The following is a 27,572-nucleotide window of genomic DNA, read 5'->3' as shown; positions in this document are numbered from 1 at the left end:
CCTTCAGGGTGGTTTTCAGACTGGTTCAAACTGGGTTACCAGAGACCAAGAGACAAAGGAGGGCTTCTGATATGAAAGGCTGAGTTTAAAAAGACCCAGGGCTTTCATTTTGATTCTGCAAATGGGCAGGACCTTCTGTCCTTAGGGATCTCAACACTGAATCCTTGGAGGGATGTTGGTCTACCAGGCTGCCCATGAGGAAGATGGGTGAATTCTGGTATGTTCAGCAAGTGTGGAGGAATTTTTATTGTTTTTAATATTTTCTCTGTCATACTTTTATCCTCGGAATAAGGTGTAATCTGCTGAGAGAGAGCTGGGTGGTAACTTGTAACTGCTGGCAATGCCCTGCTCATAGCCCTTGGGGAGAAAGCACAGCATGGGGCTGGCCTGTAGGCAGACTGGTTTGCTGGGGGTATCACAGTGGAAGGCAGGGGACTGTGCAGTCTTAAAAGCCCCTGGCCGCAAGGAGATGGGACAGGGGTTTCCCACCCAGAGACAGGTGATGCCTGGAGGCCTGAGTAGGCACTCCTGGAGTGGATCACCGGAGGGTGGGGGCGGGTGGGGATACAGATGCCGTTTCTCTGAAACTGTAAAGGTCCCTAGCCAGTATCATCTCAAGATTTCATGGCTGGACTGTTCCACTGCCAGACAGTTAATGAAATAGTAAAAGAGAGAGGCGTTAACAGGCACCCTTGGCCACCCCACCCAGCCTGGTATCGGCCCTCACCCTGACACCCTGCAGCCGCCCTGCTACTGCAGAAGCATTTCACACAGTGACACCAATCAGGACCCACCTCTGAGCTCTGCCCTGGCACTTCGCACCTGCGCCCCCAGGATGATTAAGACCAGGCAGAGCAGGGCCCCCAGGATAATGCTGATGACCACGGGCACCGTGACTCTCCCACTGTCGGTCGGAGGGCGGCGCGGGGGAGCTGGATGGAAATGAACAAGCGACAGGGAGAAATGAGTCTGTGAAAGTCGTGGGAGCCCACAAACCTGTAGCAAGGGGGAGGTGACGTGTTTGTTCCCAGGGGGATCCTCACCTCTGAGAGTCCCTGGTTGTCTCCAGCTGTCACCTCCACAAACTCCCTCACAGCAGCACAGGGCCTGTTTGTTGGTGTTTTAGGGCCCAAGTCCCTTGTGCTCTGTGAAGCAATGAGGACTCTCATAACAAACCAGCACAGTGGGGCCTGTGATGGATGCAGGAGCTATGTGGGCTGATGCCTGAGCCAGTCTGACCCCACAAAGGTTCCACCCCTCAACATCCAGGATGCTCCGGCACACAGGAGATGGGAGGGCCTGGTCTGGGACCAAAGGGGATGGGTGGGCTAAACCATCCTTCTCCCTGAATATTACAGCATGTAGCAGAAACATCTCCTGTCACTCACCTGAGCAATTCACGGCAGCATCTTCCTTATGACCACAGTTGCTCTCACCCCAGAGCCTGGCAGGACAGTCCAAGAGATATGACTCTGTCCCTCTGCAATTCAACATCTCTACCCAGATGGGACCAGTCCCCTCGCCGAATGCAGCTTTGTCTCGGGCAGATAGAGCAGATCCACAGCCCAGTTGTTTACACACAATGTTAGCATCCGCCATGTCCCAGGAGTCATCACAAACTGTTCCCCAGAAGCCAGGTACCAAACCTCCACTCTCCCCGAGCATCTGTCCTCTCCTCCCACGACACGTAACTTGTCCTGGTCTAGAAATGCAGAAACCTCACATGTTACTGGGACAACTTAGGGACCAAGAGGGAGACAGTGAGAAACAGAGATACCTGTGCAGCTTGGAGAGTTCGGGCATTCGGCAAACAGGGTCTGAGTTGGTTTTGGTTTTTTTTCTATGGAGAGAAAAAGCTGAGGTGAATGCATTGGGTTGTGTGTGTGAGGTGGGAGTAGAATTTATCTGTATTTTAACCCCCTAATTTCAGCACTGTCTGAACTGAAATGTGAACTCTGGGTCATTTAATACCTAATTAATTTGCTATTCAGCTGTTAGACACATAGGCCGGCATGCACCCAGACTTATGGGGGATTCCATTTCTGACCAAACTGCACAGCCTGGGCCCACCTCTGATTGTTCATCCCAAAAGGATAAATAACCACAGAGCTGCCTAATGTCCGTCTCTAGGGAGAGACTTTTCTTGGCTCTCAGACTACCTTATCGCAGTGTCTAACACAGGTCTCTTTTAAGATTAATTGATTAACTTCCATGTTTGTTGTTAGTCAGATAAATGCTTGTTCCTATAAAACATCATGAAAATATGTTTGTAACTTGTGTTGAGAATTTAAATCTGCCTACACTGAGATGTGAACAACAACAAAAATTCTCTCCTAACCCTTCAATTAATTGAACACATCGCGTATATGTGGGTTTGCACGCGCGCATGCAGGTAGTTTCAGAATTACCAATGCAAGAAATATGGGTTTCTTCTGCTCGGTTATCACATGACTTTGGATCCCAGGGCTCTGACGGGCACTGCCAGAGGGAGCTGTGCTGCTCACTGCATGCAGCATGGTCCAGCCACGTGGGACCAGAACCTGCTCCATATTCAAAGTCACTTGCAATTTGCCCTCCGTCCCCACAGTTCAGCTGTTTGCAGACAATTGCTGGGGTGACTCCAGACATCTGATTGGAGCAAACACTGCCCCACGTCCCATTGTAGAAAACCTCCAGCCGCCCTGCACAGTCACTGTTGCTCACCAGCCTCAGATCTGTGAACTCTAGAAGAAAATGCAGAAAAAGGGAATTTAAATCATTTGATTCTGAAATGAACTGGGGTGTGAAGAGTGAAATCCCAGCGATTGCTAACGATCCTGTGCATCATTCTGCAGGAGCAACTGCTAGAGAACCACTCCAGGAGTAAGAGACTCTTTTAGACACCACAGGCCCCTTCGAAATACAGTGGGCATCTCTGGAAGGCCACCATTTAGCAGCAGCTACGTACAGATTGTAATAGATAAAAGGCCGGGAAGGATTGTGACATTGGCAGGCCAGATGCCAGCTCTTGCCCAGGCTGCAGGCCTTACCTGAGAACTTACAATCTCGTAGCTGGAGACCAGGCAGGGTCACATGTGTGTTAGTTTTGCTGAAAACAGGTATTAGTCTTGTAAGAATGTATTGAGTGTTTAGACTTTATGAAATGCTGGTTAGTTGCTGCTGGCATTAATCTCACTTGTGATGTCTGTGGTCCATGCTACAAGAACATATGCAAGTTTTGCTTTATAACTGAAAATGTTTCCTCTGAACTTGTGAACTCAGGCACGGGAATGATCCCCACCGTCCATCCCCTGCATGTAGTACATGCAGAAGATCTTATCCCATTGCTTTGAAGGCTGGAAGAGGGAAATAAAAATAATAGATGGGAAGATTATTCATCTTTTTGGCTGTTTGAACTGTGACAGGGCTAAAGAATCCAAACTGAAGCCCGAGACCCCAAGGGGTTACCCCTGGGTCAGCGCTGAAGGACATTTGGACTTGACAGATCACTACAACTCTGTCACTCCGAGGATATAAATGTTAACTCATTTGTGTGTAGGTGATTGCTTGCTTTAACCGTGTAAACAACCCTTTTATTTCTTTTTCCTAATGAATAAACCTGTATATACTTTATTACAGGATTGGCTACAGGCATTGTCTTTGATGTAAGATCCAAGGTACCAAGTGATCTGAGTAGGTGGCTGGTCTCTTGGGATTGGAAGAAACCTGAATGTGATGTGATTTTAGGTGTAAGTGACCACTTATCACTAAGTCCAGTTTGTTTGGGTGACAATAGACTGGAGAGTCTAAGGGGACGGTCTGTGACTCCATGGTAAGACAGATACAGTGATCCAGGAGTAAGTTCCCTCTGAGCTGCGTGGCCATATGGACGTACAGAAGGCTATCAAAGGCCACGTAGGCAAGCAGCCACAGGGGCCTAGACTGGAGAGGCACCTCTTCCACAGCCCCGGAGCTGCCGCAGTGGGGAGAGGTGCCTCTCCCCGAGCCCCAGGCTGCTGCAGCAAGAGAGGCCTTGGGGGAGTCCTCTCTTCCTGCTGCAGCCCCAGGGCAGCCAGAACTACAAACCCCTCATCCCTGGCCCCACCCCAGAGCTCGCACCCCCAGCCAGAGCCTTCACCGCGTGCACAGCCACCCTCTGCCCTAGTCCTGAGCTGCCTCCCACATTCTGAACCCTTCAGCCCCAACCCCACCACACATCACCTCTAGACTGGTGCACAGAACAAAATTAATTCCACATATGGATGTAAAAATTAGAGGGAACATTGGTCCAGGAGTTCACATCTGTTGCTGGCTTGGTGAAATCTACTTATAGAACACACCAACAGTTTGGGGTATTGCCTTGTTTCTCACCATCTGCCCTGAGGTGGGCACTCAGTGCCGTGAGCCTCTCCAGACAGTGTGACAGGGATCATGAGATCAAATAGTCTGACCTTCTGTAAAACAGCCGCATAGAGCCTAATAATTTGAGTTTGACGTAAGCATAGCTTCCAGAAAGGCATCCAGTCTAGACAGAAGGATTTCAAGAGATGTAGAATGCACCATTTCCCTGGTAGTTTGTTCCGATGATTAATCACCCTCCCTGTTAAAAACCTGGGCCTTATTTCTTATCTGAATTTGTCTGCTTTCAGCTTCTAGCCATCGACTCTTGTTCTGCCTTTCTGCATTAGATTAAAGAGCCCTTTAGGAAGTGCTATGTTCTCCTTGTGAAGAGACTTATGCCATGTAATCAAGTTACCTCTTGGTCGTTTTCATAAGCTAAACAGATTCAGCAGCTGAAATCTCTCACTGTAAGGCTTTTATTCATCAGATCACTTTTGTGGCTCTTCTCTGCTCCAATTTTTGTGGACATAAGAACTGGACACAAAGTATTCCAGTATCTGTCTCACCAGCATCGTGTACAGCAGTAAAATTTAGTCCCCACTCCTACTCACTATTCCCCTGTTTATACATCCAAGGTTCTCATTAGCCCGTTTTGCCACACACGGCACTGGGAGCTCATGTTCAGTTATTTCTCCACTAGGACCCTACATCCTTTTCAGCCACTGCTTTCCATGATACAATCTCCTTTAGATACCTGAGATGCAGCCTTCTAGCATTCTAAGGGAAATCTTTCAATATCTCCAACACCTCTGGGTGGGAGTTGAGGACTTTCTAATGATGACCCTGGTAGGTAGTTACACAAGGGAAAGGGAGGCAGAGACAGTCAATGAGAGTGTCATTCTCAGCAATCTCCTTAAACATCTGCCCCCTCCATTTAATCCCCTGGTCACCAGGCTCACGTGAGCATTCCCAGAACACACCTGAGCAGAGAACTCCCGCATCCTCTTTGTGTCTGCAGTTGTGCTGGCCCCAGCCCCCGGAAGGACACGCCCAGAGATCGGGTTCGTTCCCAGAGCAGTTCACATCGTCCAGCCAGATCTGCCCGGATCCTTGCCCATAACGAGCAGAGACAGTTGCATTGATGGCACGTCCACATCCCAGTTGTTTGCAAACGACATCGGAGTCTGACAGATCCCAGGAATCATCACAGACTGTCCCCCAGCTGCCATTGTAATAAATCTCCATTCTCCCGGCACAGCGACCTGTCCCATTCACCAGTCTGATCTGCCGGCTACCTGTGGGGATAGATCCCAGCTGTTAATATGTATTTTCCTACTGAACAGAAAATGTTTGTGAGATTTGGAAATGAATCACCTGAGCAAAGGACACCGACGTCCTCAGCAATTCCTGCCTGGGCTGTCTCAGACGTGGAGATGTCACAGAGAGTCAGACAAGTCTCATTTCCTGCACACTGGACTCTTCTGAGCCCCACAGGGCCCGTTCCATTCTCAGTCTTTGGGGGGTTAAAAGCTTTCTCAGAGACTCCGCACTGGAGCTCCCTGCACACCACGCTGGCATCGTCCATGTCCCACTGGTCATCCAGCACTCTGTCCCACACACCACGGAGGGAAATCTCAACTCTCCCATCGCACCGGCTCTCTCCATTCAGGAGTCTGAGTGATTCAGAGTGACCTGGGCTCAGGAGAGATGGGAAACACACTGAATAACATTCTCTCTTATACACTAGTAATAATGCACATGAAATTGTGGACTATTTCTCAATAAGAAGGTATAAGCCAGTGATCAGAGTGTGTCACAGTGTTGAAGAGAACAACCTCTGTCAGAAGACACTTATTCCTGTGAATCTAAAAGTGGAAGGTGCTGCAAGGATTTTAAAACTCTGAGCTTGACACAAGGGCTTGCCAACGGACTCTCTAAATGAGTGAGCGAGGGAATTCCTGCAGATTACTGATTGGGAAAATAGTCTCTGTGTGTGGTGGTGGAATGGCTGCTGAGGTGTGTAGTCACTTTATCCAGGCTTAAATGCCTGGAAGCCAGTGAACGGTGTCTGCACAAGCACTTAGCAGGTGGGTCGTGAATGATTTAGCCAAGTTTGCCTTGAGGGAGTTTGGCCAATGGAAGAGCAGGATTCACGGTGGTCAGGAACAGGTTATTATTGATAAATTCCCTTAGCTCCCTCTGATCTTTGCTCAGCAAGTGGCAACTTTCTTGGTTCACGTAGATCCAGTGCAGGAGCTCCTAGTGTTAGATAGTTCCCGGCACTGGTGGTTCTAACTAGAGCTGTCCCCTGAAGTGCGGTGTCATCTCTGAGTCCAACATGAGATTCCTGCTGATCAATTGATAGCACAAGAAGCAGATTGTGTGTGGGGCGGGGAAGGGGACGTGCTTTGTTGGTGAATATTGTGACTCCCTTGGGATGTGAATCTCAGTCTTTCCGTGTGTCTCAGAATCAGTGAGTCCTACAGCAAGGTGGTAAGTTAGGAATTACTCCCTGAGTTCAGACCCAGGTGCAGCTAGGAGAGACTGACAATGTTAAAAGACAACAGCAGAGTCAGTGCAGGGCACACCCACTGGCTGTGTCGGGTACAGTATGTACTAGTATGGCAACCTGACGGGTGCAGTGTGTGCGCACTGGATCCAAACAGCTCAAGGATCTTGGTAGCCAAATAACATTTCAAGGCTAAGAGTGAAATCCTGGCCCCACTGAAGGCAATGGTAAAACCTCCATTGACTTCAACGGAGCCAGGAGTTCGCCCAAAGACTGAACCAAGAGACTGCCTGCATGCAGCTAGTGTAGTGCAGGGGTGTAGCCACGGGTGGGCTGTGGCCCACCCAGTGATCATCCAGGCCCACCCAAATCAGGGCCGGAGCCCCCCGAATCCACAGGCTGGGACTCCCACCCGCAGCTCGGTCTCCGTCAGCCTGGCCACATGTTTCTCCTGCCAGCGCCATGCGCTGCTTCGCTGGTCTCTGACCCAAGCACTAGCCCTGCGGTGGGTGTGCCTCCTGAGGGCAGGTCTGGGAGGGACTAGTGCTGGGGCCAGAGACTGGGGCAGCAGCTCCCGGCACTGGCAGGAAAGGGACGTGGCTGGGCTGACGGACACCGAGCCAGGGTCGGGAAGGGTGAGCAGAGCTTGAGCCCTAGTGGGACCCCACTTTGCCCAAAAGGCACGCCTAGGTGACCAGATGTCCCAATTTTATAGGGACAGTCCTGATATTTGGGTCTTTTTCTTATATAGGCGCCTATTACCTCCCACCACTTGTCCAATTTTTCACATTTCCTATCTGGTTACCCTAGGCACGCCCCGCAGCCTGTGTGCCCCGGGCAGCCTCAGCTTTGGAGCCCCCCTCCCTCCTGCCCCCTTCCCAGGGCACCGGATTCCTCCTGCACCCCTCCCTCTGCTCCTCCCGTCACTGCCCACCCCCGAAAGCTGAGGCCCTCCCAAGTTTCCTGTCCTAGGTATGCCACTAGTGTAGTGTGAGGGCAGAGAGTAGCTCTGGGGCTTTCCGAGGAGGCTCATGGATATAACTGGGTACCACAGCTCCGCAGGAAGGCCGGATGGAATCATGGCAGATGGAGCTCGTATGGAAGGGACCAGGTGTTTTTCCTTAGAAGGGATTCTCCTTCCAGCAATTGTAGGGAGAAATCAGCATCTTCATGTGCTGAGGAGTTCCCTCCGAGAACCAGGGTCTGGGCTGAGTAGGAGAGGCAGGGCAGGGCTGCAGGGAATTCAGTGAGGAATGCCGGTAGCAGCCTCTGTGAGAAGCAGGAGAACTGCGAGGTTTTTTGACCCAAAGGTACAAATTTATCAGTTGTAAAGAGGAGAGTAGACGTCTGTTGAGAGTTCTGGGCAGGGCCACATAGGCTTAGTCATGGTGTGTAATGGCACCAGTGACTCTGGGCTCTGTGGGGGTCAGTCCTGGAAGCTATGTGTCCATTATTAGGAAGAAGGTTGAAATCCAGGGCTTCTGCAGTAGGTTTCTCTGTAAGGATCCCAGTTCCAGCCAGGCAAGAAGCTCTATGGAGACTCTGTACATGGATCTGAAGATGTGGCAGAGAGGGGAGCTGAAACTTCATTAAGCAGGAGGGGTCCTTGTGGTGAGGGGAGAAGCAGATGATCTTAATGGCCTTTTTGGGTCTTAAAACTCTATGGATCTATAGACCCATAAGATGGGCTCCATTTAGGCACAAGGGAACCAGATTGACTGGCCATTTAAATTAATTTTCTAGTGAATTATTTTCCCGCAGGGCCCTGGCCACTTTCAGTGCCCAGGATGGATAAATCGGGGTTGTGCAGCATCAGACTGTTGCTTGTATGACCCCTGACTCCGCTGCTGACTCACTGGGTGGCCTTGGGCAGGTCACTTTGCTTTTCTCTCTCAGTTTCACCGTCTATAAAATGGAGCTGTTGCATTGCACTCTGTAGGATTTTATGAAAGTATGCTGATGAGTGTGAATATAATGTAACTGAAATATGCTTCCTGTATGCTGGCAAGTGGGTAATGAAGTCTTACAGTGACATGTGATCATGTCACCTGAACTCGAATCCATCTTTAACCTGGTGCTTTTCCATTGAAAAGGAGGGATGGGAACCCAGAGACGGACAAAGGATTCTCGCCTTATGCAAAAGATATATAAGTGAGTGGAACAGAACAAAGTGGGCAGCCATCATGAGAAATCCCCTAGCTACCACCTGAGCTGGAACAAGAGCTGTACCAGGGAAAGGATTGTGCCCAGACTAGGTAGGCATCCAGTCTGTGAAAGAAACTTATTGAAACATCTCTGAGGGTGAGATTTTATCTGGATTCAGTTTTATTACTGTATTCGGCTTAGATTTGCGTGTTTTATTGTATTTTACTTGGTAATTCACTTTGTTCTGTCTGATACTACTTGGAACCACTTAAATCCTACTTTCTGTATTTAATAAAATCACGTTTTACTTATTAATTAACCCAGAGTATGTATTAATACCGGGGAGGGGGGTTAAACCGCTGTGTATATCTTTCTCCGAGTGTTATAGAGGGTGGACAATTTATGAGTTTATCCTGTATAAGCTTTATACAAGGTAAAACGAATTTATTTGTGGTTTGGACCCCATTGGGAGTTGGGCATCTGAGTGTTAAAGATGGGAACAGTTCTTAATTGCTTTCAGTTAAGTCTGCAGCTTTGGGGCACGTGCTTCAGACCTGGGTCTGTGCTGGAGCAGACTGGCATGTCTGGCTCAGCGAGACAGGGTGCTGGAGTCCTAAGCTGGCAGGGAAAGCAGGGGCAGAAGTAGTCTTGACACATCAGGTGGCAGCCCCCAAGGGGTTTCTGTGATCCAACCTGTCACAGGAGATAATAATAATACTTCCCCACCTACTTCCCTGGAGTTTGGTGAGGGTTTATTAGTGTCTGGAGAGTACTTTGAACACATAAAGCTCTGCAGAAATGGTGAGTACTCTGGAGAATCAGGCCCTGAGGTTGCTGCTCAATCACCGCAAATAAGTAGCGAGTTGGGAATTTTGGCTTTAATCGTTGTAAGTACTGTGGGACAACATCAAACACTGAGGGGCAGGTGTCCTTAATTCAGCATCTCTCTTGCACTTACCTGAGCAAATCACACTGGCATCATTGTCGTGTGAGCACTGAGAGGCCCCCAGGGCAGTAACAGGGCAATGGCGCAAATGGGTTTCAGTCCCTTTGCAGTGAAATGTGTCTGTCCAGACAGAGCCAGTTCCCTTCCCAAAATACCCTCCTCCTGGGGCTGATACAGTGAATCCGCAGTCGAGCTGACGACAGAGAACGTTGGCGTCTGGTAAATCCCAGCGTGAGTCACAGAGGGTTCCCCAGGCACCAAGAACCTGGATCTCCACCCTTCCTGAGCACGCTGTGCTGCCGTTCACCAGCCGGAACCCTGTGTGCCCAGGGGAGAAGGGAGAAGGGGTTTAGAGAGGGAGCATTTAAGATATTTTATATTAAATAATAAAGGAAAGGAAAGTTGGGGGATTGAACCCATTCCCATTATATCGAGTTGTTTAGGTTTTACTGGAAGCTGATAGCAGCTTTGTTATCTCAGCTCCCTACAGAGTGAGATCATTTTTTTTGCTGTACCCTACTCTAGAATACACACGACTGGGATTTTAGAGACATTGTGCCAAATTCTTACGTGAGCATATGACACTTGCATCATTTGCATGTGAGCACGTCTGACTCCCGTGTGATATCCTGGGACAGTACACGAGGTGTGACTCATTCCCTACACACTGGAATTCCTCAGTCCAGATTTGTCCATGTCCTTCTCTGAAATGAGCTCCTCCTGGGATAGATAGAGCTGTTCCACACTCTAGTCCATTACAGATAACACTGGCAGCTTTGAGATCAAAGTGTGCATTACAGATTGTAGCCCAAGTGTCTCCATGTCTTACTTCCACACGTCCTGAGCAGGCACTGTCCCCTCCAACCAGCTGGAGCTCCATGTATCCTAGAAAGCCAATGAAGGATGAAAATGACAAAGGAGCCTTAGGGAGTTCGTTGTTCCACTGCCTTAGAACTTTAGCCAAAAGCCCATCCTGGTGCAGTGGGACAGTGCAGGCAGAGGTTAGACATTTTTTTAAAAAACAATGTACAACAACTGGAAAGAGGGGAATTTAGCAATCAATATACATTGGAAGTTCTGAGATGTAGAAAATCGATAAGTGAAGCTAAAGCTATCAGGGAAAACTCCATAGTTGGCAGGGCTAGGAACAATAATGACCCTTTTTTTCAGTATATTAGGAGTAAAGACAAACAAACAAATCCTAACAAAGGTGTAGCCCATTACAAATGGAGATGGTAAAATAGTTTATAATGATACAAATAAGGCAGAAGTGTTCAATAAACATTTCTGCTCTGGGATAGAAGCAGGAAGTGTATTCATACTATGTGAAGAGGGTGAACCACTCTGCAGTCTGTTGGTAACTAAGGAGGATGTTAAACAGTATCTAGTAGGGATAAAGTTTAAAAAAAAATCAGCAGGCCTGAATAGCTTATGAAATCTTGAAATAAATAGAAATATAGGACTGGAAGGAACCTCACAAAGTCATCTAGTCTATCCCCACACCAAGAGAGGTTTAAGTATACCTAGTCCATCCCTGAAAGATGTTTGTCTAACTTAATTTTAAAAGTCACTAATGACGTGTGTGATGGGTTCGGTCACAGACACCCCCTTGGGACTGTCACCTCATGTTCTGAAATTACCTCTGAGCCCGTTTTCCCTGCCAGCTTGGGACTCCAAAACCCTGCCTTGTTGAGCCAGACATGCTAGCCTGCTGCAACACACACCCAGATCTGGTCCACACCCCGAAAGCTGCAGACTTCAACCAAAAACTGCTCAGCAGGTCACCTATCTCCAGCATCCAGACACCCAGTTCTCAGTGGGATCCAAATCCCAAATAAATCCGTTTTACTCTTTATAAAGCCTATACAGGGTAAACTCATAAATTGTCCACCCTCTATAACACTGACAGAGAGATATGCACAGCTGCTTGCTCCCCCAGGTATTAATCACTTACTCTGGGTTTATTAATAAACAAAAGTGATTTTATTAAGAATAAAAAGTAGGATTTAAGTGGTTTCAAGTAATAACAGACAGAACAAAGTAAGTCATCCAGCAAAATAAATAAAAAACACGCAAGTCTAAGCCTAATACATTAAGAAACTGATTACAGGTAAAATCTCACCCTCAGAGATGTTCCAATAAGCTTCTTTCCCAGACTAGACTCCTTTCTAGTCTGGGCCCAATCCTGTCCCCTGCTACAGTCCTTATTAGTTCCACCAGACATCTGAGGTGGAAAACAGGGGCTTTCTCATGACTGACAGCCCAGTCTGTCCTGCTCCACCTCTTTTTATAGCTTTGGCACAAGGTAGGAATCTTTTGTCCCTACCCCTCCTTCTAAATGGAAAAGTACCAGATTTAAGATGGATTTAAGATGGATGTCCTGTGAGACCTCATTGTTCATTACCCACAGGCTGGCCCACACGTACACAGGAAGGCTTGCAGGTAAATAAACCATCTACAACCAATTGTCCTAGTCAATGGGAGCCATCAAGTTTCTAAACCACCATTAATGGCCCACACTTTGCATAATTACAATTGGACCTCAGAGTCATACTTCATATGTCTAGCTTCAGATACAAGAATGATACATACATACAAATAGGAGGAATATATTCAGTAGATTATAAGTTTTGTTTTGATACCTTACATGAGACCTTTTGCATAAAGCATATTCCAGTTACATCATATTCACACTCATAAGCATATTTCCATAAAACATATGGAGTGCAACGTCACAACGGGGACTCCACAACCTCCCTTGGTACCTTGTTCCAGTACTTAACTATCCTTATAGTTAGAAAGTTTTTCCTAATATCTGACCTGACTCTCCCTTGCTGCAATCTAAATGGATTACTTCTTGTCCTACCTACCCATTGTAGAGAGAGAGCCCAAAACTGGACACACTGCTCCAGCTGAGGCCTCACTAGTGCTGAGTACAGCAGGACAATTACCTCCTCTGTCTTACATATGACAATTCTGTTTATAAAATCCAGAATGACATTTCCTGTTTTCAAAACAGCATCACCCATTTCAGTCTGTGATCCAACATAACCCCAGAACATTTTCTGCAGTACTGCTGCCTAGTAAGTTATTCCCCATTTTGGATTGTTTGCATTTCATTTTTCCTTCCTAAGTCTAGTACTTTGTACTTGTCTTTACTGAATTTTAATTTACTGATTTCAAACCAATTCTCCAATGTATTAAGGTCATTATGAATTCTAAGCAAAGAGCTTGTGACCCCTCCCAGGCTTGTGTCATCCACACATTTTATGAGTTTATTCTCTACTCCATCATCCAAATCACTAATGAAAATATTGAATAGTTCTAGGCCCAGGAGAGTGATATTATTTATGTATCCATAGGAACACAGTGACCAGAGAGAAAAGTGTTAAGGCAACTAAAGGCCAACGGGCATATGTCTTACGTAATCCTCAGCATTTCCCTCAAAACCTGGGCTGGCCCACCCTATCCCAGGTACCCCTGCTTCTGGGGACTGGGTTTCAATCTCCTTCCTCGCAGACCCTGCATCTCCCTCTTTGTTCATCAGGACTCCCCTTTTCATAGTTCCCAAGCTCTTTGTTTAATTTTCCCACTTGAAGGGCCCCTCCCCTCTCCCAAGCTAGGGGGGGAGGGGTGCCCGGCTTGATCAGAGGCAAAAGTTCAAAGGCCTTGACACCCGTATTGTCAGTTAAGCACCAGTGACTGGGTTCTCTGTAGCCATTGTCTGCCTTGCTGGGACATGTGGGGAGCTCCAGCAGGAGTTACTCTTTGAACCTGGTAAAAAATGGCAAAACAGCAATAAAAGAAACAGAAGTACACATAATATACATAACAATACAGATATTTCCCATGGTCTATGCAGGGTCATAGTGGACAAGCAATGGGACTAGCGTTTCCAGGGTGATGCTGTGAAAAGGCGAAGGTGATCCTTGGCGGTTTAAACAGGGGAGCAGTGAGAAGAGCTGGCTGAAACGCAGGATTTCCAGCTCACAGGAAATTTTGCTAGTTCAAAACTTCCTGTGAACCAGAAATCCCCTCAAATTTGTTCTGGAAAGACCAACACATGGTGTGTCCGACATGAAATTTGCTCCCAGGGACACCAGCAGATTCTGAGTGACACTGACATTCTTGTCAGTTTCACCTCCAGTGCTAAGAGAAAAACAAAAAGGTCAATTTCTCTCAGCTGCTGCTGGGGATCCCAGGGTCTGTGGCTTTTGGGCAGCCTCACCATGCAGACTGCCTTGGGCTGGGGACCCCTGGGCTTCCAGACTCCTGGGCCAGCTGGGGTCCCAAATAGCCAGCTGGCCTGGGAGTACCGAAGCTCTGGGGTTCCCGGTCTGGGGCAGTCTGCAAAACAGGGCTGCCTCAGAGCCGCAGACCTTGGGAATCAGGATCCCACCCAGGATTTCTAAATTCCCTGCTGTGGAGCTGGGAGCTGAGCCCTGGTTAAAGCTGGGACTCCCTTCTCCATGGCAGTGTTTCCCTGGAGCTGCAGACGATAGAAGACCAGGGTCTCTGGTCCTGGGGCAGTCTACAGGGTGCAGCTATCCCAGAGAAGCTGACCTGAGAAGACTGGGGTACCTGGCCCCAAGGCAGTCTGCATGGCAGGGCTGGCTGGAGTCCCCCAAGCCAGCTGGCACTTAACCATGCAGATTTCTGCCACAACCCTGCCTGTGGTCTAGAGAAAGTTCATTGCACCCGACTCACTTTCATGGGAAATGTCCAGTTCAACAAACCAGCATTTTCCAATGAAGCTCCATTTTGTTGGATAATTTCTGACCAGGGACATGATTTTACCTCTGTATACAGTATGGTGGGACCGATACCGCACCCAGTGTGTTGTCCACATTTTAAGAAGGATATTAAAAAAAATCGAAAGGGTGCAGAGAAGAGCCACAAAGATGATTTAAGGACTTGAAAATATGCCTTGTAGTGAGAGATTCCAGGAGCTCCGTCTGTTTATTTTTAATAAAGAAGACCAAGAGGTGGTGTGATTATACTGTATAAGTACTTTAGTGTAGAAGTACTTGCGCAGGGACAAAACACTGGTAAGTAGAGGCCTCCTTATCTAGTGGAGAAAGACAAAACAAGAACAAATGGCTGGAAGTTAAAGCCAGAGAAATTCATATTCGAAGTAAGCCATACATTTTCCATAGCGAGGACAATTAACCACTGGAACAAACTAAAAAGGGAAGCAGAAGATTATTCACCTCCTTAAATATTTAGATGAAGATTGGATGCCTTTCTGGAAGATGTACTTTAGCCAAACAAAAATTATTGGATTTGGTTAAGGAGTAACTGGATTAAATTCTGTAGCCTGTTACCCAGGAGGCCAGACTATATGATCTAATGCTTCCTTCTGCCCTTAAAATCTATAAAGCTATGTTTCTAAAAGGAAGTTAAATTTGTAAAGTCAAGCACTCAAACATTCAGAATGCCAGACTTGTGTTGTCCTCTGTAACCTTAATTAGTCCCTTTTTTATTTCCATTGTGATACAGTCTTTAATTACACGATCAAATGCTATTTTTGCCCCAGGACCCCTGCCTCACTCAGTGCACAGGACACGTGGTGCTGACTGAATGGGTGGAAGGTCAATCGTTCTTTTTATACTCATTGTGCAATGTTTGGCCCCAGCCCTTATGTTCTGCACGTCGTCCAAACTGAACTCCCAAAACAGAATTGTTCATTTCCTCATGGGCTTTTCTATGGCGCTCATTCCTATGGTAGCTGAGTGCTTCACAAACATTAAAGAATTTCTCTTCACAACACCCCTGGGAGGCAGGGAAGTGTTGTTATCTCTATTTTACATATGGGGAACTGAAGCCCAGAGACACTATGTCCAAAATGATCAAAAGTGTCGACTGATTTTGGGTGCCCAACTTGAGACACCCAGGTCCTGATTTTTCAGATTCCTTAGCATTATACAGCACTTAGTATGTTCAGAGCAGAACACCTACTGCAGGGGTGGGCAAACTTTTTGGGCTGAGGGCCACCTCTGGGTGGGGAAATTGTATGCAGGGCATGGGGTTGGGGTGTGGGAGGGAGTGTGGGGTGTGGGAGGGGGTGCGTGTGCAGGAAAGGGCTCAGGGCAAGGATTTGGGGCAGAGGAGGGGTGCGGGTGTATGAGGGGGATCAGGGAAGGGGGTTGGGGTGCAGGAGGGGTGCGAGGTGCAGGCAGGGAGTTCGGGGGCAGGGTGCAGGAGGGGATCGGGGTCCGGCCTGGCGCCACTTACCTAAAGCAGCTCCGGGGTGGCAGCGGCACGCACAGGGGCCAGGGAAGGGTCCGTGCCTGCCTGCCCTGGCCCCATGCTGCACCGCTCTGGGAAGCGGCCGGAACCACATCCCTGCACGGCCCCTGGGGGAGGGGGTGCACAGGGCTCCGTGCGCTCCCATTGCCACGCCCCCAGGTACCTCTCCTGAAGCTCCCATTGGCTGCGGTTCCCTGTTCCCGGCCAATGGGAGCTGCGGAGAGTGGTGCCTGGAGGCAAGGGCAATGCACAGAGCCCTCTGCCCACCCATCCCCCCGGCCTGGGGTCCTAGGGATGTGGTGCTGGCTGTTTCTGCGGGGCCTGTGGCAGTACGGGGGGCAATCCCACGGGCCGGATCCAAAGCCCTGAGGGGCCGGATCCAGCCCATGGGCCGTAGTTTGCGCACCCCTGACCTACTGACTTCAGTTTACAGCAGCATATGCTCAGCACTTCTGCAACCAGACCCCCACGGTTACAAGGGGGCCACCCATAAAATGAGGAACACACAATTAATGACCACCTGTGAAATATTTGGTTTCAGAGACTTGCCAAGCATCACATAGGATCTCTGTGGCAGAGGCAGGGAGAGAATCCAGTTCCCCAGGGCAGGATTCAGCTGCCTTAACAAGAGACCCTCCTTTCTCTTTCTGCAATCCCCTGCCTCACACACAGCACACTTTGCAGTTTCTGCAACCAATGCGGCAGGGTCCTACACAGACCAGCCTCCTTCACGCCACAACCAACCCTGATTCAGAGCCCTGTCTAGCATAGGCGTAGTTTGACTGCTGTATTTGGGGGGGACAGAGAGCGCTCACACACACACACACACAGACACACACACACACAGACACACACACGTGCATGCTGAAGCCAGTTATCTTGGCTCACTGACTCTCCCTCCCCCGACCCCAGCCTGGAGTGGTCTCTGGGCTGCCAGGGCTGGGGGCGGGGCAGGATGGCTCAATGGGTGAGCCCCAGCTGCTGCTGTCTGCTGCAGCGAACTGAGCTTGGGAGCTGTGGCCACTCCAGCACCGGCTGGTGCAGAGATGTTGCTGCTCTGGGGCCTCCCAGGGCCGTTGCAGCCGCCTCCCTGCTGGGGCTGCTGCTGCCGAGGGGACGCCACATGCTGGGCTCCTGCTCCCCGCTCCCATTCCTCTCTCTCCTTCTCTTCCCATCCCACCCCCTTCACCTGCCCGCTGCCCCGTGCCCCTCCCCCTTTCCCAGTGTCCTCTGCCCCCTGCAGGCACTCACCGCTTTACAGGAAACGGGCAGGCACTAGGACCCAGGCAGCAGTGCACAGCTGCAGAGCGACAACCCGGAGCAGCTACTCTCAGCCTCAGGAGAAGTGGCTCCATCCCCCCCCACCCCGTTCCCTGCACCGACCCCGCGTGCCCCCCCCATGCCTTTCCTCTGCCAATGCCCCCCTGCACCCTCCCAAACTATGCCCATGCTGTCTGTCCTGTGCACTGAATGAGGCAGGGGTCTCATGGAGAAAATAGCTTCTTATCCTGTAATTAAAGACAGTATCTTAACGCAGATGTACAAGTGGGCCAAAATAAAGTTACAAAGACAACTTTAATTCTGCCATTTCGTTATTTTTTACAGCTCAACTTTGCAAACTTAACATTCCTTAAAAGTAACGTTTTGTCCATAATTATCCTAGGTTTTTAAAAAAGCAAACTGAAAAAACAGAAGTTCCAAGATGCGGAATCATGTTGCCACCCTCCGGATGCCACCCGTCTCAGTTTTACCCAGACAGTCCTTTTTTTGGCTTCTGAGTCCGGGTGTCATTTAGGTTTGCCAGGTGCCTGGTTTTCTACTGGAAAGTCCGGTCGAAAAGGGACCTAAATGACACCTGAACCAAAAATCTGGATTCCATGGGGGTGTGTGGGGGGGAAACCGGGTCATTTTTCTGTGCCAGATCCTGCTCAGCCAGGGTGGCTTCGGACCTGCAGGCCGGCTGCTTGAGACGATCCAGCAAGTGACGAGGGGAGAGGGGGAGTGAGCGATGAGGGCAGAGCCTTGAGGGGAAGAGGCAGAGAAGGGGCGGGGCCTTGAGGAAAGAGGTGGAGCAGGAGCGGGGCCTTGGGGGAAGAGGTGGAGAAGGGCGTTGCCTTGGGAGGAAGAGGCAGGGCAGGAAGTAGAGCCTCAAGGATCCGGTTACCAGCCATGAGAAAGATGGCAACCCTGTGACACCCACATGGGTCATCAGCAGGGTTGGAACCTTTAGATCCACCACAGAAACCACTGCCACTTGAGCTAACGGCGTAACTGACAGTAGTAGTAGGTTGTCATCCTCTTTGTGGACCAGCACTAGAGCGGGATCAGAAAAATGTTTTGGAGGGTTTGACAGATATTTGCTGACAGCAGGGGAATGGCAAAGCTCAGGGATCCTGGTTCCATTCCAGGCTCTGGAGAGGTGTGTGTTCTGGTAGTGACAGACCCGTCTTCCCCTGTTCCCCAAAGCCTAACCCCTTCTGCCCCATCCCCTCCAAGCAGTCCCTGTATCGGTCCTGTCTCTTCTCCATCCCTTGCTCTGTGTCCCAGTCCCATTTTTCTTGTCTACCCAGTGCCAGTCTCCACTCCTCAAGCTTCTCATCCCCATTCCCAGTCTCCTGGACAAGCCAGTCCTCGACTTCACCTCTGGCTTCCTCTGCCATTTTCCCCCCTGTTCTCTGTGCTGTCCCTCTGGGGTCCTCAGCTGATCTGTTTCTCACACTTATCCCTGCCTTGGGTTGTCCGGTCTGTGCCAAGCCCCAGTTCCCCTCCCTGGATGCCTCTTCCTGTCTCAGGGTTTCTCTCTACACACACTTATCTTGTGTCAAACTGGGGTGTAAATTTACCCCGCACTAGCCTGCTGCACACTCAGTGTCTGTGCGGACCAGCTGCTGCGCACTAACAGTTCCCCAGTGCTTGGAACCGGGAGAGATCAAAGCACACAAGGGAACTGCTAGGACTTCTCTTCGCTCCCACACTAAATCAGTGCCACTGTATCCGTGCAGCGGAGCCGATTTAACACGTCTGGTGAAGATGCATTACGTCGATGGGTGAGCGCTCTCCTGTCTACATAATTAGTCCACCTCATCGAGAGGCAGAAGCTCTGCTGGCGGGAGAGCATCTCCCGCTGACATAGTGCGATGCAGACACTGCTTAAAGTTGATGTAAGTTACATTGCTCGTGGGGGGGGGTTGTTTTCACACCCCTGAGCGATGTAACTTACATCAACTTAGGCAGCAGTGTAGACAAGGCCTCAGTGCGCAGCAACACCATCCACATGGACACTCAATGCATGACAGGACAGTGCAGGGTAGATTTACACCCCGGCTTGCCACGCACTAAATGTTCATGTAGACCTACTCTCAGTCTCCCCCACCCCACCCTGGCTGCTTATTCCAGTCTCGTCACCCAGTTAGTCTTAGACTCCCCTGACACCCTGGTTCCTCATCTGGTCTGTTTCCTCACCCACCTCCAGTTCCTCCTCATTGGTTCCCAGGCCCAGACTCCTCCCCCAGTCAGTCCCAGTCTCCCCCAGCTCCCCAACTCCTTGCTCAGCACGTCACAGTCTCTCCCCACCCAATCCCTGTCCAAATTGCCCTTCCTAGCCAGTCCTAGTCTCTTGCCCCCTCCTCCCAGTCCCAGTCATCTTGCCCAGCCAGTCCCCATCTCCCGCTTTCTCTCCCAGTCCCACTTTCTCTCCATCCACCAGCCTCCGGACTCAGAATATTCCCCCTGCATCCTTATCCTCATCTATTTTCCCCTGCCAACCCAATCTGCATTCAATTCGGGTAGCTTCCTCCCCACACTGCCTGGGCCCAATAGGTGGATACAGTCTCCCTCATCTCCATCCTGGTGCCTGGTGCCACTCTGGCCCACAGCAGCCAGGAGCGCAATTTCAGCATAATTTTATTGGTGACATATCTTGCCACTGCTGCAGCCCCTCTTCAGGGACCGTCACCTTCTTGCGGTGAAGGGGCTTGTGTGCTCCAATGATCCTCAGAGCTATGCTGTCGGGAGATTCATTTTTCTTCAAATTTGGAAAAATGAGAAGATTCCGGAAGACCTGAGAAATGTCAGCATTGTTACAATCTTTAAGAAAGGAGATAAGTTGGAGTGTGGAAATTATTGTGGCATTGACTTGCCAGCTGCAGCAGGGAAAATTCTTGCCCATAGCCTCTTAAACCAATTACTTCCCCTTGATGAGGAAATATTGCTGGAATCTCAGTGTAGTTTCAGACCATCCTGCTGGACAGCCAATATGATCTTCCTTGCCCACCAAATTCAGGAAAAGTCTCAGGAGCAAAATCAGGACCTATACATGGCTCTCATTGATTTGACAAAGGCCTTCAATTCTGTCAATCGCAGAGCCCTGTGGGAAGGTGCTGGCCAGATTTGGCTGCCCTCCAAATTCTAGTAAAGGGCCTAAGGCTTCTTCATGGTGAGATGACTGCCACCATTTTCTGTAATGGCCTGGAGATGGATCCTTTCATCGTCAAAACTGGGGTTAAGCAAGGATGTGTTATTGCCGCAACCCTGTTCTCCATATATTTAGCAGCCATTTTGGTCCTTGATAAACACGGTCTGCCCACTGGAGTTGCCATTCAATATAGAATGGATGGGCTGTTTATTAATCTTTGACATTTCTGCTCTAAGTCTAAAGTCCTCAGGGTGTCCATGACCTTCAAAACGCTGATGACTGTATCATCATCACGCACACTGTAAATGACCTTCAGTCCACACTGGATTCTTTTGCACACACTTAGCGAAGCCTATGACTCTCACTCCATATCAAGAAAGCTAAAGTGCTCCATCAGCCTGCTTCAGGCCTTGCACATGAGCCACCACAAATCACCATCGAGGGACAGACTTTGGAGAGAGTTGAGGACTTCTGTTACCTCGGTAGCCAACTTTCTCAAAATGCAAAAATTGACAGTGAGATCCAGCACAGGATCCAGTGCACAAGTGCTTCCTTTGGGAAACTGCTCTGGAGCATTTTCACAGACCATGACCTACGGGAGGAAACCAAGATCCAGGTCTATGAGACAATTGTTATTCCTACACTCCTGTATAGACGCAAAACCTGGGTGACCTATAGACAGCACCACAAGAGTCTGGAGAGGTACCACCCACAATGCCTCTGGAAGATCCTTTGCATAAAGTGGGAAGATCACAGTACTAACACCAGCATCCTCATTGAAGCTAATAGCACTAGCATTGAAGCAATGATCCTCACTCACCAACTCTGCTGGGCTGGACATTGTGTGCGGGTGCCAGACTCTTGCCTCCCAAAACAAGCCCTCTACTCTCAGCTCACCCATGGTCAGAGATCCCATGGTAGTCAGAGGAAACCCTACAAAGACACACTGAAAGCGTATCTCAAAAAAAACGCATGACAAGCTGAGAGGAGCAATCAACCAACTAATCTCAGTGATGCCACATCCTCCAACAGGCAGTGGCCCGCTTTGAGGAGAAGTGCCTTGCCCTCGAAGTTGAAAAGAGAGAGGGAAGGAAGGAAAGAAGAACTTTCTCCCAGCAGGCAGCTGACCCGTCAGGAAACATCTGTACCTACTGTGGGCAGATCTATGGTTTCAGGATCGGACTCCTGAGTCGTCTCAGGACCCAGATGTAAATCTGTGGTAGAGATCATCCTCGAATGGAGGGCTCGCCAATGATGACGATGCTGCTGCTGCAACCAATGAGGCTGTGGGCCTACAGACAACAGCCTCTTTCACTGTGCAACCCTTATTCATTGCCTTGTCACCATCCAGCCTGTGCACTGACTGAGGCAGGGACCTTGGCAGAGGAGAATGTTTTGGCAAAGTTTGGTATTAATCCAACCAGAAATGAAAACTGAAACTGGACGAGAAGGGGTTGAGAGAGACAAAATGGCTGAGGTAATATCTTTTATTGGACCCACTCCTGTTGGTGAAAGAGACAAGCTTCTGAGCTTACACACAGCTCTTCTCTGTCAGATCAAACGTTTGTCTCTCTCCAACAGAAATGGGTCCAATAAAAGATATTACCTCACACACCTTGTCTATCTAATATCCTGGGACTAACACACCTACAACAACACTGCATATCAGAAGGCGACTGTCAGTTTTTGGAAAGTTTTCGAGTATTCAGTCAGGACAGCATCTCTCAAAAATCGCTTGGTGCAGAATCACGGTTACCACATGTGTTTTTTCTCAGTGATATCCAGTGCACAGGGCAGTTTGTAGACGGCTGACTGGTTATTTCTGGAATAATTCTGAATGGGCCCAATCCCGAGTCCTTTGTTCTGTTTCTACTCAGTCTGTACGAAGCAAACTTACATTACAGTCAATAGCTGACTGCCTGAGGAAGTAACCCTGGGTTTGGCCTATGAGCTGGCCCTGCGCCTCTATCCAGGGAAGACAGGGATTAGTGACAAGAATGGCCATAACTATAAGGACCATGGAGAGACTCATCTTCCTGTCCAAACTTCAGCACAGGCATGTGGAACTACTCTGCCAGCACGGCAGGGGTTAAAGGGAGCCTTTGGGCCCAGCTAGCCCCATCCCGCTGTACCTGCAGCCAATGCCAGGCCTGGGGGGAGAAAAAGAGAGAGCTTGGCTCAGTTGAGGGCTGACTGGTGAAGAGGCGGGAGCTATCCAGGTCCCTACCTGAGGGGGAAGGGTCACTAGCCTACCAGCGGAGGCAGCCACCAGGGAGTAATCACTGTCTACCCAGCCAAGGGGGACTGTGGAGGAGACCTAAGAGCCTCCGGCAACTGAGGTAACTGGCTCCCTGAAGCCCAGAGACATTGTGGGGTTCAGTCTTACCAAACTTGTGGCTGCCCCATCTGAAAAACTTTGGGACTGCAGCACGGTGCCACCAAAGATCCAAAGACTGAGACAAATTGACCTTGAAATCAAGGGGCTGGAGGTCAGGGGCACCAACCACTAGGCAGCGCAGGCCTTCACGCGCCCTGTTACAAACCCAAACTTTATTCCCACTGCAAACGTGCAGCTCCAGCTGAGATGCCCACTCCCAGTCCCTTCCCACTGGTTCCCAGTCCCAGACTCCTTCTCCAGTCAGTCCCAGTCTCCCCCAGCTCCCAGCCTCCTTGCTCAGCAAGTCACAGTCTCTGTCCCCCGACTCTTGTTCTATTTACCCTGCCTAGCCCGTAATAGTCTCCTCCTCCTCCCTCCTCCTAGTCCCAGTCCCCTTGCCCAGCCAGTTCCCATCTCCCCCTTTCTCTCCCAGTCCCAGGTTCTCGCTTCCCACCAGTATCCAGTCTCAGAATGTCGGGCTGTCCCCCGGCCACCCCACAGGCTTCTTGTCCCAATCTACCCTCCTCCTCTCATTCAGGTCTGATTCTTGTCTCCTCACCATTCAGTTCAGGTGGTTTCCTTTCTGCACTGCCTGGGCCTGATAGAGGAAGACAGTCTCCCTGGGACAGAGTGCCGGGAGTGAACAGAAGAGTCTGTAATCTGGTCTGATTGTGATATAGGCAGACCAGGTGCCAGCTCATGCCAAAGCCTCAGCTCTCATTGAATACTTACAAATGCACAGCCTGGCCAATTCATGTGTGTACTTGTATTGATAAAAGTGATTATTAAATGTGTAAACGTATAAGAGTGTTTAATTGTCAAGAAAACCAACAGGATGTTATTTGCATTGTTCTCACTTATCTGTATCCTGTTATAATGCAATAGCAAACATTTATACTGTTTATAGCCCTGTCACTAAATAACCTATCGAATGAGAAAGAAGCCTTGTGGAATGCAAATGAAGAACTTTCACAGAAAAATGCTAATTTCAAAGCAAGTGGTCATTGTGTGTGATGATCAGAGGCAAATACTCTAAATGCATTCCTCACTCTCTGTCATCAGAGGAAGAGTCCACCTGGGTAGTGATCCTGTCAGCTTGTTTTCTGTAAGAAGAAGCCATAAGTACAGTTTTACGTAAAGATCCTTCATCTCTGGACTGTCTGGATTCTAACAGGGTGGAATAAGTGAATGAAAAGATGGAGATCCCCAGAGTTATTCTGGGTAGCCCTGAGAGACTTTTGGGAAACTGGCAGATGGCTACATCTCTGATATCATTTGGAATTATAGACTGTGACTCACCTGTACATATATTTTACTGCTCTAACCTCTAATAATTCTTATTTCCTTTTCTTAGGTAATAAATCTTTAGTTCGTTTACTATACAATTGGCTACCAAAGTTGTCTTTGGTGTAAGATCTAGGGTACCAACTGATCTAGGGTAAGTGACTGGTCTCTTGGGAGCAAAGTGAATGTGGTGTGATTTTTGGTGTAAGTAACCATTTGATCGCATAGTCCAGCTTTTCTGGGGAGTCTAAGGCAGTTGTGTGTGGCCTGCAGGGTGCAGGTTGCCCACTACTGGTCTAAGGGTCTGTGACTCCATGCTAAGACTGTTATAGTTATCTTCCAATTGCCCCAGGGCGTGCCCAACTCCCGCTCTCCAACCCTTCCCCAATGCCCCCCTGCCCCACCTCTTTCTACCCCTCCCCCATCTAAGCGCGCCCCATCCCTGCTCCTCCCCCTCCCACTCAGCACCTCCTGCATGCTGCTGAGTAACTGATCGTGGTGGGTGGGAGGCACAGGGAGGGAGGGGGAGGAGTTGACTGGCAGAGCCGCCGGCAGGCAGGAGGCGCTGGGGGAGCTTGGCTTCTGGTGGGTGCTAAGTCCTGTTAATTTTTTCCATGGAGTCAGTGCCTATGAATCCAGGAGTTCACATTTGTTACTGACCTGGTGAAATCTAAAGATAGAACACACCACCAGTTTGCAGCGTCTACCCTGTTTTCTGACAATCTGTCCTGAGGTAGGAACTCCCAGTCATGCCCCCTCCGGACAGTGTGACACTGATCTTTTAGATGTCAGTTAGTCCCCCAAAGAAAGCTGACTGAGGTAATTAGATAAGAAGGTTCGCAGGCTGGGTGGATAAAGAGCCAAGCAGCCCATCAGCCCAAATCTGATAAAGAAGCACAGGAAGGATGCCCCTGGTAGGGAAAGAGAGAGGAACAGGGCGAGCTGAGCCCAGTCTCAGAAAGGCCTTAGGGAAGAGAAATCTTTCTTCCCCTCAGGTCCTGACGAGAGGGCCAGAAACACAGAGGATACCGTACACAGACTGTTGCATGGGAACTGCAGTGCTATCGATGAAGGGAACTCAACACAAATGGCACCGTGAATGCCCAACTAGTGGAGTCTAGGCTGTTTCTGTAGTTGCTCGAGAATTTACATCTGCAAGGGCCAGTCTGTTTTCTGCAGAATTTCAAAGTATTGGCAATGAAACTCATTTTTATAAAGTCCTGCCCATCATCTTTATTTTTTAACAATGCTAGGAAATGCATATCACGCCCCCCTGCCCTCGCGTCCCCCATGTTAAAAGGATGGTGAGATTTTGCATAGAACCGCTCACAATCCAGAGAGGGTTAAGATTAAACACTTACCTTTAGTTCCCATTGCCAGGGGAAGCTGTTAAAACATTTGAAATTCAAAAGGAAAATATTCTACTCTTCCTTGTGTCTTTTGCATAGGAATTTATTACTCCTACTAACTGTTAAAAGTGAAGAGTTAAAAATAAAACATATAATGGGCCCATAGTTGTTACGTTAACTATGGAGTCACAGGAAATTCCTCCATAATATGATATTTTTTGTGCTCTGTAAGGCTGAGATATGCTTTTGGCTGATCCCTCTATGCTACACCAGGTCTACAGGGTATCAGAGAGCTGGAACAATCAACCCATTGCCTGGTCATCCTATGAGGGTGGGAAAGGGACCCCATAAACACCCTGTCTCCTGTGCATCTCCTAAGCTACTCTGGCTGGGTGCCTGGGTCGGGATTTTAGCCTAAGGGGAAACATTTCAGATGTGCCTCAGTGACCTAGGAGTCTATGTGTCATTTTCAAAAGTGACTCAGGGCCAGATTTTAAAGGACATTCAGGCCCTAGGAGTGCAGACAGGCATCTACTGGGACTTTCCAAATCTCCTCAGTGTTCAGCACCAGGCACAACTGAAAATCCCACTGAGCACCTATCTGCATTTATAGAAACCTAAATATCTTTTAAAACGTGGACCTTGTGCACATAGGATCCCTCGTCTCACTAAACGTGTCACTGAACTCCCATTAGCCTCTTTGGCAATCCCAATGTAAATTCATATGCAATTTTTTGAAAAGAAGTTAACGGTTATAAACATTATTTGCCAACAGGAAAATTCACTAATTCAATGATTTTCATTAAATGTTTCTATGACCATGACTAAGTTTCCCAAATATTTTCCCCCAATAGTGGCAACTGGCAGCCCCAGTCCCAGGGCCCCGTGGGGCAGACAGCACCAGCATCACTACTGCCTTGACGAACGACGGCATCAACACGAAACCTTCCAGCCCACAGAGCAGGCTAACTCCTGGCCGGATCAGAGATTCCTCCCACCTAAGCCTCCACCCCAGCCATGGGTCCCATAGCTGGGCTGAGACCCTCCATGACACTGACCCACATTCAGAAAACAAACTGTAAAATGGGAGCCATTGCAAGGGAAAGGAAAGGCCTGGGACAGGAGCATCTGCAAACAAGACAATGAAAACATTTAACAATCACAGAGGGGGGTCCTCAGTGGCCAGTGCCCTCCAAACACTGACTCTACTTCCCAGTCAGAAACAACCCCACACTTGTTACATTTTACAGCCCCTTTGCCCCCTCACAACCCCTTCAACCGTACTCACAGGGTTCCAGCAAACACTGTCCTTTCACCTACTCATCATTAAACACACAGACTGCTTCCATCTCTCACCTCACGGCTGCAATCCCCACGGCAAGAAGATGCCTGTGCTCCACCACTGACACACCCTGCAGAACACAGCGCTGAAATGAGGTATGTGGGATCCCCCAGGGTACACAGGCACCTCTTCCCTTTGATCACAGGGTGGCTTAGACCCAGACCTCCTCACATCACAGTCACAGCTCTGCCAAAGTGCTCCCACTCATGCCTCCACCATTCAGTACAGCTACACATTACACAGTGACTGCAGCTGGAGCACAGGCAAATAATTCCCAGTGCCAGTGGCTAGTTCCAACTCCAGGGGGCAGAGTTAAGGCTGACGTGGCATTTACCATAACTCTCTATTGCCTGGTTTTCAGGGGTCTGAGTTTTCCCAACTCGATATCCTAGAAGGGCACAAGATACCTCCAGGCAACATGAACTCTGTGTTTATGAAGTTTTTTGTCAGCGAATTTAAACTTAACTCCACAGCCTCTGACATGCACAGCTGTCTGTCCAGAGGCAGTAAGGAGAGTCTGGCCTTCACTGCAATGAATGAACAAAGGCTTCCTGTCTCGGGCGGGACTCGTAGAGCTCCAGTGACGATAAATAGCTCACCAGTGTGAGAAAAGTTTCACTCTAGTAGTGACTGCAGG

At 49.1% G+C, this 27,572-nt stretch overlaps 1 pseudogene; it reads right to left on the bottom strand.

The window, feature by feature from the left end:
• Nucleotides 1-27,572, bottom strand: part of LOC144268827 (antigen WC1.1-like) — a 48,341-nt pseudogene that overhangs the window by 6,721 nt on the left and 14,048 nt on the right.

This window comes from Eretmochelys imbricata, chromosome 1, assembly GCF_965152235.1.
Source record: "Eretmochelys imbricata isolate rEreImb1 chromosome 1, rEreImb1.hap1, whole genome shotgun sequence".
NCBI lineage: Eukaryota > Metazoa > Chordata > Testudines > Cheloniidae > Eretmochelys > Eretmochelys imbricata.
The sequence above is the reverse complement of the archived record's forward strand: the minus strand, read 5'-3'. Positions and strand labels throughout refer to the sequence as shown.